Source organism: Aythya fuligula, chromosome 2, assembly GCF_009819795.1.
Source record: "Aythya fuligula isolate bAytFul2 chromosome 2, bAytFul2.pri, whole genome shotgun sequence".
NCBI classification, from domain to species: Eukaryota; Metazoa; Chordata; class Aves; order Anseriformes; family Anatidae; genus Aythya; species Aythya fuligula.
In genome coordinates, this window is record NC_045560.1 from 58,343,859 (window position 1) to 58,357,902 (window position 14,044).

Below are 14,044 nucleotides of genomic sequence, written 5' to 3' on the forward strand. Positions count from 1 at the left end.
CAACTCAGGCAAACTTTTGGGACTGTAAACTAAGACACAGCTCAACAGGAAGGGGAAGGATGGCCTAGCACTACAGCTCCTCACTCAATCAGCAAATTCCTTCTGATGCCTCCTAGTACCACCTCAGAAATTTGCACCTTCATTTACAGCTACTTTGTTCTATTTACAGGCTTTAGTTAAAATTGATCCTAAAACTCTAGAGAAAGTCACACAAGTGATTTTTTTTTAAATGCGTATGCTCACAACAGGTATCAATCTGAAAGCCTGACCGACTTTCTTGGCTATGACTCACATTTGTCACTTCAGTCCAGTGCAGAATTCGGAGTTATATTTGCATGCCTTAATTCTGATGCTTCTTCACCTCGAGTAGTAGAAAAACAAACAAACAAACAAACAAACAAACTAGTGATAGCACTGGATTTTAAGCAACATGAACTGTGAGAAAAAACCTTTAAGATCAAATGCAAAACAGGATACAGCACAAGTCTAGCAACCAAGATAGGTCAGTCCTGAAAAATTCAACCCCCAGAAGGTGTCTAACCCATCAAGAGGATCTGAGGCTTCTTGCAGAAATCCATGGGTATTTCAGCAGCAAGGCTGATGCCTTTCATAAAACACCCAGAGGGTTTAGCACTGACCCTGAAAAAAGGTTCCTTTGACTTTTTTTCTGGCAGCATTTCCAGCCACCTTGACCCAAGCTGCAGCTTAGCAGTACTGGCAAGGAGGGGATGGGGACAGGGGAGCAGCCCTCTCCTCCTGAGGAAGCTGCATTGCTGTGCAGTGAGAAGTGCAGAGTCCCAGGGCCAGAAAGAGAGCCTGTGACAGTGGGCTGGGTACACTGAGCTCTGAGAAGACCCATGCTGCAGCCTCAGCCAGGATTGTGCTTTACCAATTAACATTTTAGAGCAAAGTAGTTCTGGGAGCTGGGATTGAAACCAAGGCTGCTCAGTGGGTGTCATAATCAAGGGATTAGTCATAACTTCTCACTTGTATTTCCCTCCCACTAGCACCTCTCTCCCTACCTTTCACAAGGGAGAGAAGCAGCTTTTGGAGAAGGGAGAGCTGTGGCTATGATTACCTAGAGACTGCCAGCCAGTTAGGATAAGCAAAGCACCCAAGCTGCAGGATTCGGGGCTCAGCTCTGCACTTAACGTCCTGATGGGTACTTCCAGGTCGAGCAGAATAGTTTTAGCTGGAAGGGCCCTACCCAGATCATGGAGTCCAACCATCAGATTATGTCAGGGCTGACCCAAAATTAAAGCTTATCATCAGGAGCATTATTCAAATGCTTCTTAAACACATACATGCACAGGTCATCAACCACCTCTCTAGGAAGCTTGTTCTAGTGTCTGACTGCCTTCTCAGTAAATATTTTATTTCTAACGCCTAGTCTGAACCTACCCTGGCGCAGCTTTGAGCCATTCCCACATATTTTAGCATCAGTTACCAGGGAGAAGAGATCAGTAGCTCCTCCATTTTCCCTCCCCAGGACGCTGTAAGAAAGCAATGTAGTCAGCCCTCAAGCTCCTTTTCCCCAAGCTTGACATAACCCCATGTTCTCTACCTCTCCTCATAGGCCATGCCTTCCAGCTTTTTGGCCCTCTTCTGGACATATTCAAGTATCTAACAGCTTTTTTTTTTAATTGTGGAGCCCAGAACTGCACACAATACTCCAGGTGAGGCCACACCAGTGCTAAAAATAATGGGAGAAACCACTTCTTTTGACCAGCTGGCTGTGTTTAATGCACCCCAGTTCAAAGTGGAGCCATGGAAGTCAAAATGCACCAATTTTACACAAATCAGAGTCTTGGGAGGTTGTTGCTGACTGGAAACTCGCCAATATTATTCCACTTTAACAAGTCTGTAATTCCAAGGGTCTTCTCTCATTCTCTTCTTGTAGTTTAATTTTAGTACCTGGAAAAATTATGGAGATTATCCTGGGTGCCATCGAAAGGCACTTAAAGGGTAATGCAATCATAGAACCAGCCAAGATGGTTTCATGAAAGTCCTGGCTCACTAATTTGATATCCTTATGAGATCACCTGCTTAGCAGATGAAGGAACGGCAGTGAAACTTTTTTCCCCCCCCTGCATTTTAGCAAGAGTTTTAATACTGTCACTCACAGCTTTCTCCCAGATAAATTGTCCAATTGAGATGAACAGATGAAAGGGTCGTGAAATATTGAAATAGTCTGCCCAGGGAAGTGGTTGAGTCACCATCCCTGGAGGTCTTCGAAAGATGTGTTAATGTAGAGCTTAGTGACATGGTGTAATGGTGGGCTTGGCAGTGCTAGGTTAAAGGTTGGACTACATCACCTTAGATCTTTCCAGCCTAAATGATTTCAATTCTATGTTCCTCTCCATTTTTGAGAAGCTGGTCCTTAATCCTGGCTAAAAGAAAACAATATTGCGCATAATTGTCAAACTAAGTCAAAGATGGACAGCCTCCCACTGTTAGTCTTGGTGCCTAACATGCAAATAGGAGGTGGCAATCTGCCTGCCTTGCACAGTCAGTAAACCTCAGCCTGCCACATTAATTTGTCATCCATCTACCAGGCTAGCAAAGGCTTTGTGTTCAAGAGCAGGAAGGATCTTCCTTTTCCCTTCTAAAGGAGCATGAATTAAAGATCAAGGTTGTATCCTCTGGGTTTTATTTCTTCTGTGAAAGACCATATTAGGCTTCATCAAATAGACTTATGATGACCTTATGAAGTAATGACCAAAGCCCTCCAATTGCCTTACCAGCAGATGTAGAACAAATGCACAGACAGTGCCCCTATTTACTTAGCAGCATGAGATGAAGTTGGTAACAGGAAAAAGTTTAATAGGAGAAAATGAATTTATTTGCATTTTATGAAGTAGAAGCGCACAGTTTGATTCAAAAGAGATCCAGAACTTTTAATCAGCTATCAAAGGGATCATGGGCAATAATCCCCAGGATTTTTCTATTAAAATAAATGGAATATCAAAGTATTGGCAAATAAAGCATTCACAAATACTGTCAGGAGTTGGAAATTATTAATTTTAAAAACAAAGGTAAATGATCCATTTACATGACTTAAGAGTACTTCTCTTAAGAGTACTCCTTATCCACAAGTGTACCTGGCATAAGAAGCAGCCACAAGTCTTTGAGAATAAAAACTAGACCCTTGGAACACAGAATAAACTCTGGAAGTACCATAATGAACAGCTGAAAGAAAGGAATGAGGCATTACATACATAAAGACCAAAAGGCATTTATTTTCTCCCTTCCTAAAGCCTAACTTGGCCTCCAGGTAAAACAGAATTGCCATGGCCTAGCAGAGACGTAGGTGGCCTCACAAAGTCTATGTAGGTGAAGCATGTGTGACTAGCTGGACAACAGCTCATGAGATGCAACGTAAAAAAGCTTGTTTTAAAAATAGCTTCTAAACCTCCTTGCAGCTCACCTGTAAGTAGATTTAAAGTCTATTTAAAAAACCTACTGAGTGTATCCCCTACATGTATGTCATGTATTTCCAAGGTGACGAAAAAATACACTGCCTTCTTCCAGCCCATCTTCTCCAGTCCCATTAAATCATCTGAGAATTTTACTTCAGTAGAATTTCACAGGCACAGAAGTTTAGGAAAGATTAGTTTAGGAAAGCGTGCCATTTCTCCATGCCAACTAACCTGGACAGCTTTATTCTGTACTTGACGCTATAGATATATACTTACATATACAGTTTATATCTGTGTTGCTAACTGTTACAGTCTCCATGTCCTTAATATTTGCATTTTTATTAAAGCCACAGCTCTTGCTGTGAAAATATCTTCTTTGTTCCTAATATTTTTTTCCCCCTTATCTGCTGGAGGGACAAGACGAATACCACTTGAGGTTTGAAACCCAAATTAAGACAAAACCAGGATGGGGAAAAAATGTGTATATTTTTAAAATCACTCATGACTTCTGGAGCTGACTCAGTTTCACAAGTGCTTGATTTAGCAGTACTTTGACAGTCCCATTTCATTTTCACTATCTGAAAGGAAGAGAGGCTTATGAGCCTTCTGGAGTTGAAAAAGATTTCCTGGGAGCGTTCCTTTCCCTGTCAACTCTGGACATTGTGTTTTGTCAGAAAAACACATCTTCCCTTGCCCCAAACACTAGCTTGATCCTTACAGAAACATAGGTTGGTAAGGAACAAGCACCAGGGCTCTTTCTGACCCAGCTGCCATCTTCCTCTCCTACCCAGCCCCTGTTCCCAGGACTTCTTGATCTCTGTACCCTTTCTAAGAAAAACAAGATGGGCATTTGCAGCCTGCTGGAAAGCACTCAGACCACTTCCAGATGTTTCCCTGCAAGAAGCATTTATATTTTCTCCTTTGAGTAAGCCCTTACACTACCCACATTGGATGTCCCTCAGTGTTGAGGAGGACACTAAGGGATGCCCTCTCTACCAACACAGGATACTTTAACCCATCAGCATGCCCTTGAGATGCTAAGGGAACAACTTAACTAGCTGAGTTAGTCCTCACTGCAGCTGTGGAGCTGCACAAAGTGAGCAAGGATAACACAAATAAGCTGTATCGGGTTTATGTGGCAAGGGCTTGGTAGCAGAAGGCTGCAGGGGTGGCTTCTGTGAGGAGTCCAGAAGCTGCCCCACGTCAGAAAGAGCCAGTTCCAGCTGGATCCAAAAGAGACCTGCCACTGCCCAGAGACAAGCCAGTGAGTGATGTTGTTTGCACTTCCGTGAGAGCAGATTTAAGAAAGGGAAAAACTATGCTACAGCAGCTGGTGTTCTGTTAGTTATATGCAATAAGTTATATTAATCTCCCTATGCTGAGTCTGTTTTGCCCATGATGACAATTGTTGAGTGATCTCCCTGTCCTTATCTCAACCCTTGGGCCGTTCTTATATTTTCTCCCCCTCTCCCTTTGAGGAGGGGGAGTTCAGCTGCCCAGCTGAGTAAAACCACCACAGAAGCTTAGCCTGAAGCAGCTCCACCAAAACCTGTCTACAATGCTGCTTAATATGGCTGAGAAATAAGGCCCCAGCTGCTAGTTTTGCACAAGTTATCCAAATAAATTCAGCTGGGATAATTTTTTGCTCCACAAGCTACTATATAGGATGTAGCACATCTGATCTGTAATGGTACCTCTGGCTGCTAATACAGTTGCTTCATTAAGGAAAACAAGTTAAAATTTAAAGAGCCCTGAATATCAAATAAGATAAATGAATCCAAGTCAGAGTTGCTTTTACTATTGAACTCCGGGCAGAGACTCATTTCTGTAATACAATGAAAAATATAGTGCAGTGTTGTAGCATCCATGTGCCTTTCACTTATACAAAATAGGTATGCATACAGCTCGCTTCCTGATGGGCTCTATTTGCTTCTTCCAAGTAGAAGAATATTCTTAAATCATGTAACAGTTATTTCAAACTCAAATACGCCCCCCCCCCCCCCCCCCCCCCCCCCCAATTTCACGGGAATCAGTACCATAATCCATAGGTATAGCAAGATCACTATTTTTGGGAGGTGGGTTGTCCTACAGTAAGCATATAGGTAGATAGAGAATATCCAGCAAGACTCAGTGATGCCCATAGAGGGTTGACCTCTTGAGAAGATTGATACTTAGGGGTTAGGGTCTCTGCCAGCACTTCTAAATCACACATTTTCTTTGTTGCATCCATAAGCATCTGCTTGTTCCTGATCACACCACTCAAGAGGGAAGCCTTTTCCCTTCCCAAAGATTAAAGCATATTGAATTATTCTTTGAAATCTTTTTTATTTATTCATTTTGAAGTCCCTCCTCTACAAACACATATGCCAATTTCCTTTCATCTTGGCTGAGTACATCTTAAGTGATAAGTAGAGCAGAAGACCAAATCTGCTGCTTCAGAATATTCAGTTATTAACAATAATAAAGTCAGACCTATCTGGGGTGACAGCCAAAAGCTAGCAGGTTCTTCTCCCCAAGTCAAAACAAATTGCTCTAAGTTAAGTGCTTAGTGTTTAGTGCTTAGTTCCCGCTCTACTCTGCGCTGGTGCGGCCTCACCTCGAGTACTGTGTGCAGTTCTGGGCACCACAGTATAAAAAGGACATGAAACTGTTGGAAAGTGTCCAGAGGAGGGCTACGAAGATGGTGAAAGGCCTTGAGGGGAAGACGTACGAGGAACGGCTGAGGTCACTGGGCCTGTTCAGCCTGGAGAAGAGGAGGCTGAGGGGAGACCTCATCGCAGTCTACAACTTCCTCGTAAGGGGTTGTCAAGAGGCAGGAGACCTTTTCTCCATTAACACTAGTGACAGGACCCGCGGGAACGGGGTTAAGCTGAGGCAGGGGAAATTTAGGCTGGACGTCAGGAGGGGGTTCTTCACAGAGAGGGTGGTTGCACACTGGAACAGGCTCCCCAGGGAAGTGGTCACTGCACCGAGCCTGTCTGAATTTAAGAAGAGATTGGACTGTGAACTTAGGCACATGGTCTGAACTTTTGGGTAGACCTGTGCGGTGTCGAGAGTTGGACTTGATGATCCTTAAGGGTCCCTTCCAACTCAGGATATTCTATGATTCTATGATTCTATAAGTGTTCCAAAAGTCCAGAGATATTTAGCCCTTTTCCACCAGATTCAAGCACTAAAGAGATTGATTTTAGGGTTCCCCACCTACTCTATGTTTTGATCCTGTTGTGTCTGTGTCCTCTTCAATTTTATTTTTAAAGTGTTGCTATTATCAGCTCTCCTGGGTATAAAGCTAGCCACATTCATGTCTGTGAAGCTGGCATTTTAGTGACAAGGGGGGTTGTGGCAAAGTGGATTTTGAAACACAATTTTAGTAAAAGTTCTTCTTTGCTTTCGTAGATTTCACAGCAAGGTAGAGCTCGCATGCTTAGAAATATTCTGTTAAAGCCAAGAAATCATACAATCCCCCTCAGTAATTACTACAAATGCACCATAAGAGCCAACAAGTAGTAATTTAAGTTGGTGTCATTTTCCAATTGTGCTATCACTCTAGAATAGTGGGTTTTGAAATTACAATGAGATGTTTTGTCACAAATAAAATGCATGTATTCTCTGCCTGGTGGATAGAAATCCAACATTGCACTAGTTGACTAACAGCTTTAGTGTTAGAAGTTTGGGCAGACCCTATACATCAGGCTTCCTCCCCTGCTGCATGGTATAGATGTGCTAATGAGTGTTGTGATTCAGAGGCCTCTCCCACACTACCACTCTGCTTTATCTGTACTTTCCCTGTCCTCCCAACTTTGGAAGGCTAAATTTTGGGAAACTCTGATCTTGTGCCAAAGAGCTTGGCCAGCACGGGGGAGAACAGTACCCCTGTTGAAGGTAACTGCCCTATGGAAAGAAATCCGTCAGTTTTCCAGGCACACGGAAATCATACTTAACATTAAAAAATCTCAGTTGAAAGGAAGAAGGACATTTATTTTACTTTAGTATAAAGCTTAACAAAACTGGTCACTGAGTTTAGATAGAAATTATGAACTACATACTAGCTACTGGTACCATGTAGGCATCTTGCACCAAAAAAAAATTATTTTTTTCCACTTAACTGTCAGTGCTCTCATAGGTTTGCCAGGTTGTATTCAGCTCAAAACCCAGATTCAGGCTGCTCTTCTTGGAAATCAAGCCCAAGCTGATCACAGAAGCAGAACTTGTCCCCATGGTCCTCCACCGATCCCACTTAAACAAAGCCTTCCCTCCTGCTCACCACTACAGGGATTCCCATAACTTATTTAGATGATACATTAGTGCTGTCCCAAAGGAGCATTGGCAAAGATAAACCAAGAATGTCCATTGGGGCAAGTATAAGACAGAAAAGCTGCTTATCAAAGTTGAATGAAATGCCTAACCAATTTGATACTTGGCTGTAAAAACAGGACCAAAGTTACATTCTAGCTCCAGACTGGTCAAATGCAAAACTTTGTCTGGGATGTGGTTTTTAATATATGGTTTAGAAAGTAATAAACTGATTTTATTATTTACCTAAAGACTGTTAGGACAGATCTAAAACATCATAGCAGTCATATCAACTTACAGATGAAAGAATATCTAGTGTAAGCATCCTTTAAACAAGGACTGCACACTGACTTTTCAAGTACAAGATATACTTCTGTTTTTCCATTCCTGCATAACCTGGGTCAGGTATTGGTTATATATATAATGTTGAGAAATGCTTCAGTGGGAGGCAGAGGATTCAATGCCTCCTGTTTGATGAGATTTGTTGTCAGAATACCTGGGACTACATCTTTGCTAGATGCAAGTCCAGTAAAAAAAAAAACAGTACTTCATTCTCATGTTAGTTTCTAATTTCATGAACTGTATTTTTAAAGAAACATGAAGTGCAGTATTAGGCATATGCAAATAACTCACACTGAGAATTTTCTGTTAATACTGTAATGTGTAAACCTACCACTACAGCACTATTTGCTAGGAAAGTCTCAGGTGATTTGAGGGGGGGGGGGAAATATTGTTGAGTTTTTTGATCTTCAAAACTGATCTTTTGATCTCTTCAGTAGGTCTGATGAATAAGCAGCAGAAAGAATCTGTTCAGTGTAGTATCTCCCTACTGTAGATTGATAGGTCCAATTGCATTGTAAAATTAAGCATGCACATTAAGATGCCAGACTTAACTGCGTGGATGAGCTGGACACATCCCATTGTGATGCCCCTACTCTTGGCAAAAGGCAGGGCAGACAGATGAGTCAACAGTATTTTTGATGGCCACAGCAAGCCTACCAGAGCATCTGAGAGGCCTCGCAATGGAAGTACATCAAAGGACTTGGAGCTGCAAGGAAAGCTAAAGGCATTCTCCCTAGAAACTAGGAAGATGTACTGAAGAATCAAGAATCATCACCAAAAAGCTTCAATGAAGAAACTGAATATTACAGTATAAATGGGGTTTCTATTCTTCTACTTTTATATTTATCACCTGTAAAGCACACAAAACTCAAGTATTACTGAAATTTGCCACAGGTTCTGATGTCTCTAAGATTATTTCACAGCAAACTAATGTCTAAAGATACAACTTAAGAACTTTCCTAATTCAGAACCACAGATGATGCCTACCTGAAAACATGAATGAGAACTAAAGCTATGCAAGTAGAATATGCATCTACTATGGTATAACATACAGATATAGTTCCATGTAAATTTCTACCAGTGCCAGTTGCTACATAAAGATTTTAACAGTCTAATATCCCTTTAAAAGGCGATTTTATAAACAAAGACTGCTTGATGTGATTTCTGCTATTTGTATAAACATCTGTATATTGAGTATATCTCCAAAACTCATCTTCTGTAACATAATAGCTATGTGCTCAGCATCATGAATGAAGTCCGTGCATGTTTTACAAGGCTCTTTAGAAATTACACCTAAAATCAGTTAGACCTAAATGAAAATAGACCGGGAAAATCATATCTCAGCCCAGCAGACAATGGCATATCAATCGCCAGGTAAGTGTTTGTACCTTGTCTAGTTTCACAGGAGCGGAATTTCAGAAGGTGGAGGCAGATTCTGTAAAGACCTTTGTAGCCATATGACTTTCTGGAGCCCTTATCCTCTTGACAGAAGACCCTGCTGAAGAAAAAGCAGCTACTGCTTTACTGAAACAAAGAGCTATGCGTATAGTCAAAGTTATAGCCCTAGGGAAGTCCTCCAAGAGCATCCCAAGTTGTACCACCACAGACCTGACACTAGCAAATGCTAAAGTGACCTCAGTTCCACACAAGGGATAAATATTCTTAATTAGCACCTGCATTGTATGATCACCATTAACAGCTAAGCCAGAGTTACTTCTCCAAGTCATCCCTGCTGTGCAATCTAGATGTCACCATCTCTTTCAGATCAAGTCCCTGAGATGCCACCAGTGGAGTGTAGCCTACACTTACAGACGGTTTCAGACTAATCACTTCAGGAGGCTTGTCTGTGGTTCAATGTATTTGCCTGACTTCTCTATTTATAGACTGCAGTTAAGTGTTTTGAAATGTTTTGATTGTGGCCTGCTCATGTCAGTGTTTACAAGGCTAGACCACAAATGTGTTACAGAGAAGAAACAACCCCACAATCCATTTCTACTACCTTTAGGCAGAAAAAAAAAAAAAAAAAAAAAAAAAAAAAAAAACAGAGATCAAGAGATGTCTGGGCTTGCTGCTATTCATGAAGCAACCTGTTTCTTGTTTCTGTATAGAAAGAGAAAGCTGTTCATCTTAGGGCCAGAGACTGAGTTCTGAACTCTCTTCATGACCATCACAAACCTTCTGCACCACCTCAGGCAGCTCACTTGTGTCTTTCCATGCCTGAGTGTGCTCAGGAGAAAAATGAGATTTGAAATCCATGCTACTCCCTTTCTGACAAGGGTAGGAAGATATGCCCACAGAAAGCACAGAGCAACAGTTAACAGCTCTGGAAATACATACTTAAACTCAATGAGTACAGCCTGTCCCCTTAGAGTATTTCAGGTTAATACACATCTTGCTCTGCAAGATGTAAGTATCTTACTCTGCAAATATTCCTGAGAAGTTAGCTTTACTAGACACCCATGGCTAGCAAGAAATGGATAAATAATAGATCACTTGTAGAAGGTTACAAAATAAGGCTACATAAAACAGAAAAGCACACCTTGTAGGAAAATCCTGCCTGCAGCAAGGTCTCTAACACAGTTCAACCTTCAGTTGCAGACCAGGTTCTTAAAAGCTATTACATCCCATTTCAGTGCTCAGATTACAGTTTACTACAGCCTGGGTGGTATGAGTTTGAGATGATCTACAGACATTTAGTGTTTTTAATCTATTCAGAAATGCAGGAGGCACTGTTGCCTGCATCTGACATATAAACTGGAGTCATCTTTGAAACAGTAAAGTGATTTCATGAAAGTACTCAAGCTAGATTCTTTTAGCTTCATTTAATTCTATTATTTAGATCTCCTTTCACTGTATTACCACACTGAAAGATCACCTGCACTAAGTTATCTTTTACAATAGTAATTTCCTAAGTTTGTTTTTTAAGACAGGTTTCTCAGCTGAATTCAGAGGAAAGCAGGCTGGCCCTATGTCCCAAATTAATTGTAGTTCTTTTAAATTAGTACTTGTAGATGCAGCTATGAAATTAATAAATCCAGAAATTCATGAAATAACTATAGGCTCTCCAAAAAACAGCACGAATGATTCATTGGTTTAGTTGAACTACTTACCATCAGCTCAAACCAAAAAAAAAAATTTTTAAAAATGAAGACAGCAGCTGGTACTTTAAAATCTTAAAAAATGCAGAAGAGAAGGCAGCATTTGGTCTCTTGGGAAAGAAACTTAACTGTAGTGTTCCCTCCCTTAAGGATTCAACTTCTAAAACCAAGAACAAGAAAACACACACTCTTCTGGGAATGTCTAACTCCACATTCTTTTGATAAGGCAAGCTTTTTACTTCATTTTGGTTAAACTGGGGAGTTAAAAAAAATCACACATTGCATTTTCACTCTAGTACTTTAAAATTCAGTCTGTAGGTTCAAAGAAGGGAAAGCAATAACTAAATCTTCTAGGACCTTTCAGAATAGAATTTATCATAAAGTTACTAAATAGATACTCAATACCCAAGCAGTTTAAGGCAGAAAAATGGAGCCTGTAAAACCACCAAGAAGCTTATGTAGACTATCACACAAACAAAACCATTTTTCTCCTAGTGAGCCTGAAGCAGACTACCGTTGTAGCTATTTTTTCTATTTTGTACTCAAATCCTATCCTTTCTATTGACGAACAACTCGGGGGATCCAGTGCTCCTAGGATGCAACACCCATCCCAGTGCACTAACTGCTCACATGACTGGACATGATTTTTTATCCCAGTCAAGAAAGCTTTTACCACTGAAAAGAGATTTGTAGTCTTAGTAAAACAAACAAACAAAAACACTACTTGCACCTTTTTGTTACTTTAAAAGAGAATGAGTGTTGATATATCACAGAATCGTCTAGGTTGGAAGAGACCTCCAAGATCATTTAGTCCAACCTCTGACCTAACACTAACAAGTCCTCCACTAAACCCTATCCCTAAGCTCTACATCTAAATGTCTTTTAAAGACCTCCAGGGATGGTGACTCCACCACTTCCCTGGGCAGCCCATCCCAATGCCTCACAACCCTTTTTGTAAAGTTCTTACTAATATCCAACCTAAACCTCCCCTGGCACAGCTTTAGCCCACTCCCCTTCATCCTGTCATCAGGCACATGGGAGAATAGACCAACCCCCACCTCACTATAGTCTCCTTTAATGTACTTATAAAGAGTGATAAGGTCACCCCTGAGCCTCCTTTTCTCCAGGCTGAACAAACCCAGCTCCCTCAGCCACTCCTCGTAGGATTTGTTCTCCAGACCCCTCACCAGCTTCATCGCCCTTCTCTGGACTCGCTCGAGCACCTTGCTGAAAGACTAGTCAAGTGCAGCAGTGGGAGTGGAGAAAGAACAAAGAAATGTGTAACTGACTGTGATCAATTAATTATAAGAGCTACTGCCGTCAGACCAGCCAAAAATTCAGAGCCCGTGTGCCATGGTACCACCGGGTCAATGCCGTGACTCGGATTCGAACCGAGGTTGCTGCGGCCACAACGCAGAGTACTAACCACTATACAATCACGGCGTGCTACCGGGGCTCTAATATACTTCCTTCCTGTCCTTCTTTATAAGGAGTTGGAATACCTAAGTCTGCAGCAGGCTTCAATTAATAGTCCAAAGGAAGAGATAAAATTTAACTAAAAGTTGTAGGAGATATAAGAGACACAAGAAGTTAAAATTCAGGAAAACCAGTTAGTAAGTAACCACTTCTAATTAAGAGTTTTGTATCAGATATTAGAGCTTCATACCTTTGGGGCACAACAACCCCAAGCAGCGCTACAGGCTGGGAGATGAGTGGTTGGCAAGCTGCCTGGCAGAGAAGGACCTGGGAGTATTGGTTGATAATTGGCTGAATATGAGCCAGCAGTGTGCTCAGGTGGCCAAGAAGGCCAACAGCATCCTGGCTTGTATAAGAAGCAGTGTGACAAGCAGGGCTAGGGAAGTGATTGTCCCCCTGTACTCAGCTCTGGTGAGGCTGCACCTCGAGTACTGTGTTCAGTTTTGGGCCCCTCACTACAAGAAGGATATTGAGGTGCTCGAGCGAGTCCAGAGAAGGGCAACAAAGCTGGTGAGGGGTCTGGAGAACAAGTCTTACGAGGAGCGGCTGAGGGAGCTGGGATTGTTCAACCTGGAGAAAAGGAGGCTCAGGGGCGACCTTATCACTCTTTATAAGTACATTAAAGGAAGCTGTAGAGAGGTGGGGGATGATAGGGTTTAGTGGAGGACTTGTTAGTGTTAGGCCAAGGTTGGACTAGATGATCTTGGAGGTCTCTTCCAACCTAGATGATTCTGTGATTCCTATCTATATTTATTCTAGTCCCTTCATAGAAAAGGGCTTTTTTTATTAATGAGGCTAAGCAACTATAATGAAGTTACATAAACCATTTACACACATTTAGAAGGAGATCAGAAGCCAACAGTTGTTTAGTCCAGTTCTACCCTACTTTGTACTCAAATCCTATTTCATCTGATCTGTCACTTGGCCATATTTGATAGTTCATAAATAAGCACTTGTTTCTGAAATTGTTGCTTGTATACTAGACCTGGTTACATTGTTCAGATGCCTTTTAAGGGAAGAGCTAAGAGGAAAGGAGGTGAACACCTTGAAAAACTGTCTGCTTCAGCGAACAGACCAAATCCAGAAGTTAATTAAGACTTCAAAGATCTCTTCTTGTCCAAAGCATCATATCCTCATTGAAGCTGATAGGGGATTCACACCAAAACACAAAGACTGAGATGAAACCTATTTACTTCCCTATAAAAAGGCTCGATGCAAAACTTTGAAGACATCAGAATACAAGCCCAGTTGACCCAACAGTCACTCAGGTACTAACTGCACAGACACCTATTTTGGCTCAGGCAAAAAGTCCTTCTCACCCTGATTAACATAATGCAGATATACACAGCTATGGGTGAACCCAAGATCCAAGCAGGGACTTGGTGACACATCTCCAACCTACTCACACACTTATAG

The 14,044-nt window shown here is 41.6% G+C and overlaps 1 non-coding gene across 1 annotated transcript; it reads right to left on the bottom strand.

Moving 5' to 3' along the window:
* Window positions 1–12,523: 12,523 nt before the first annotated feature.
* On the bottom strand, window positions 12,524–12,595 carry TRNAH-GUG. The gene has a single exon. It is a non-coding gene; the product is annotated as a tRNA-His (tRNA).
* Between the last annotated feature and the right edge of the window lie 1,449 nt (window positions 12,596–14,044).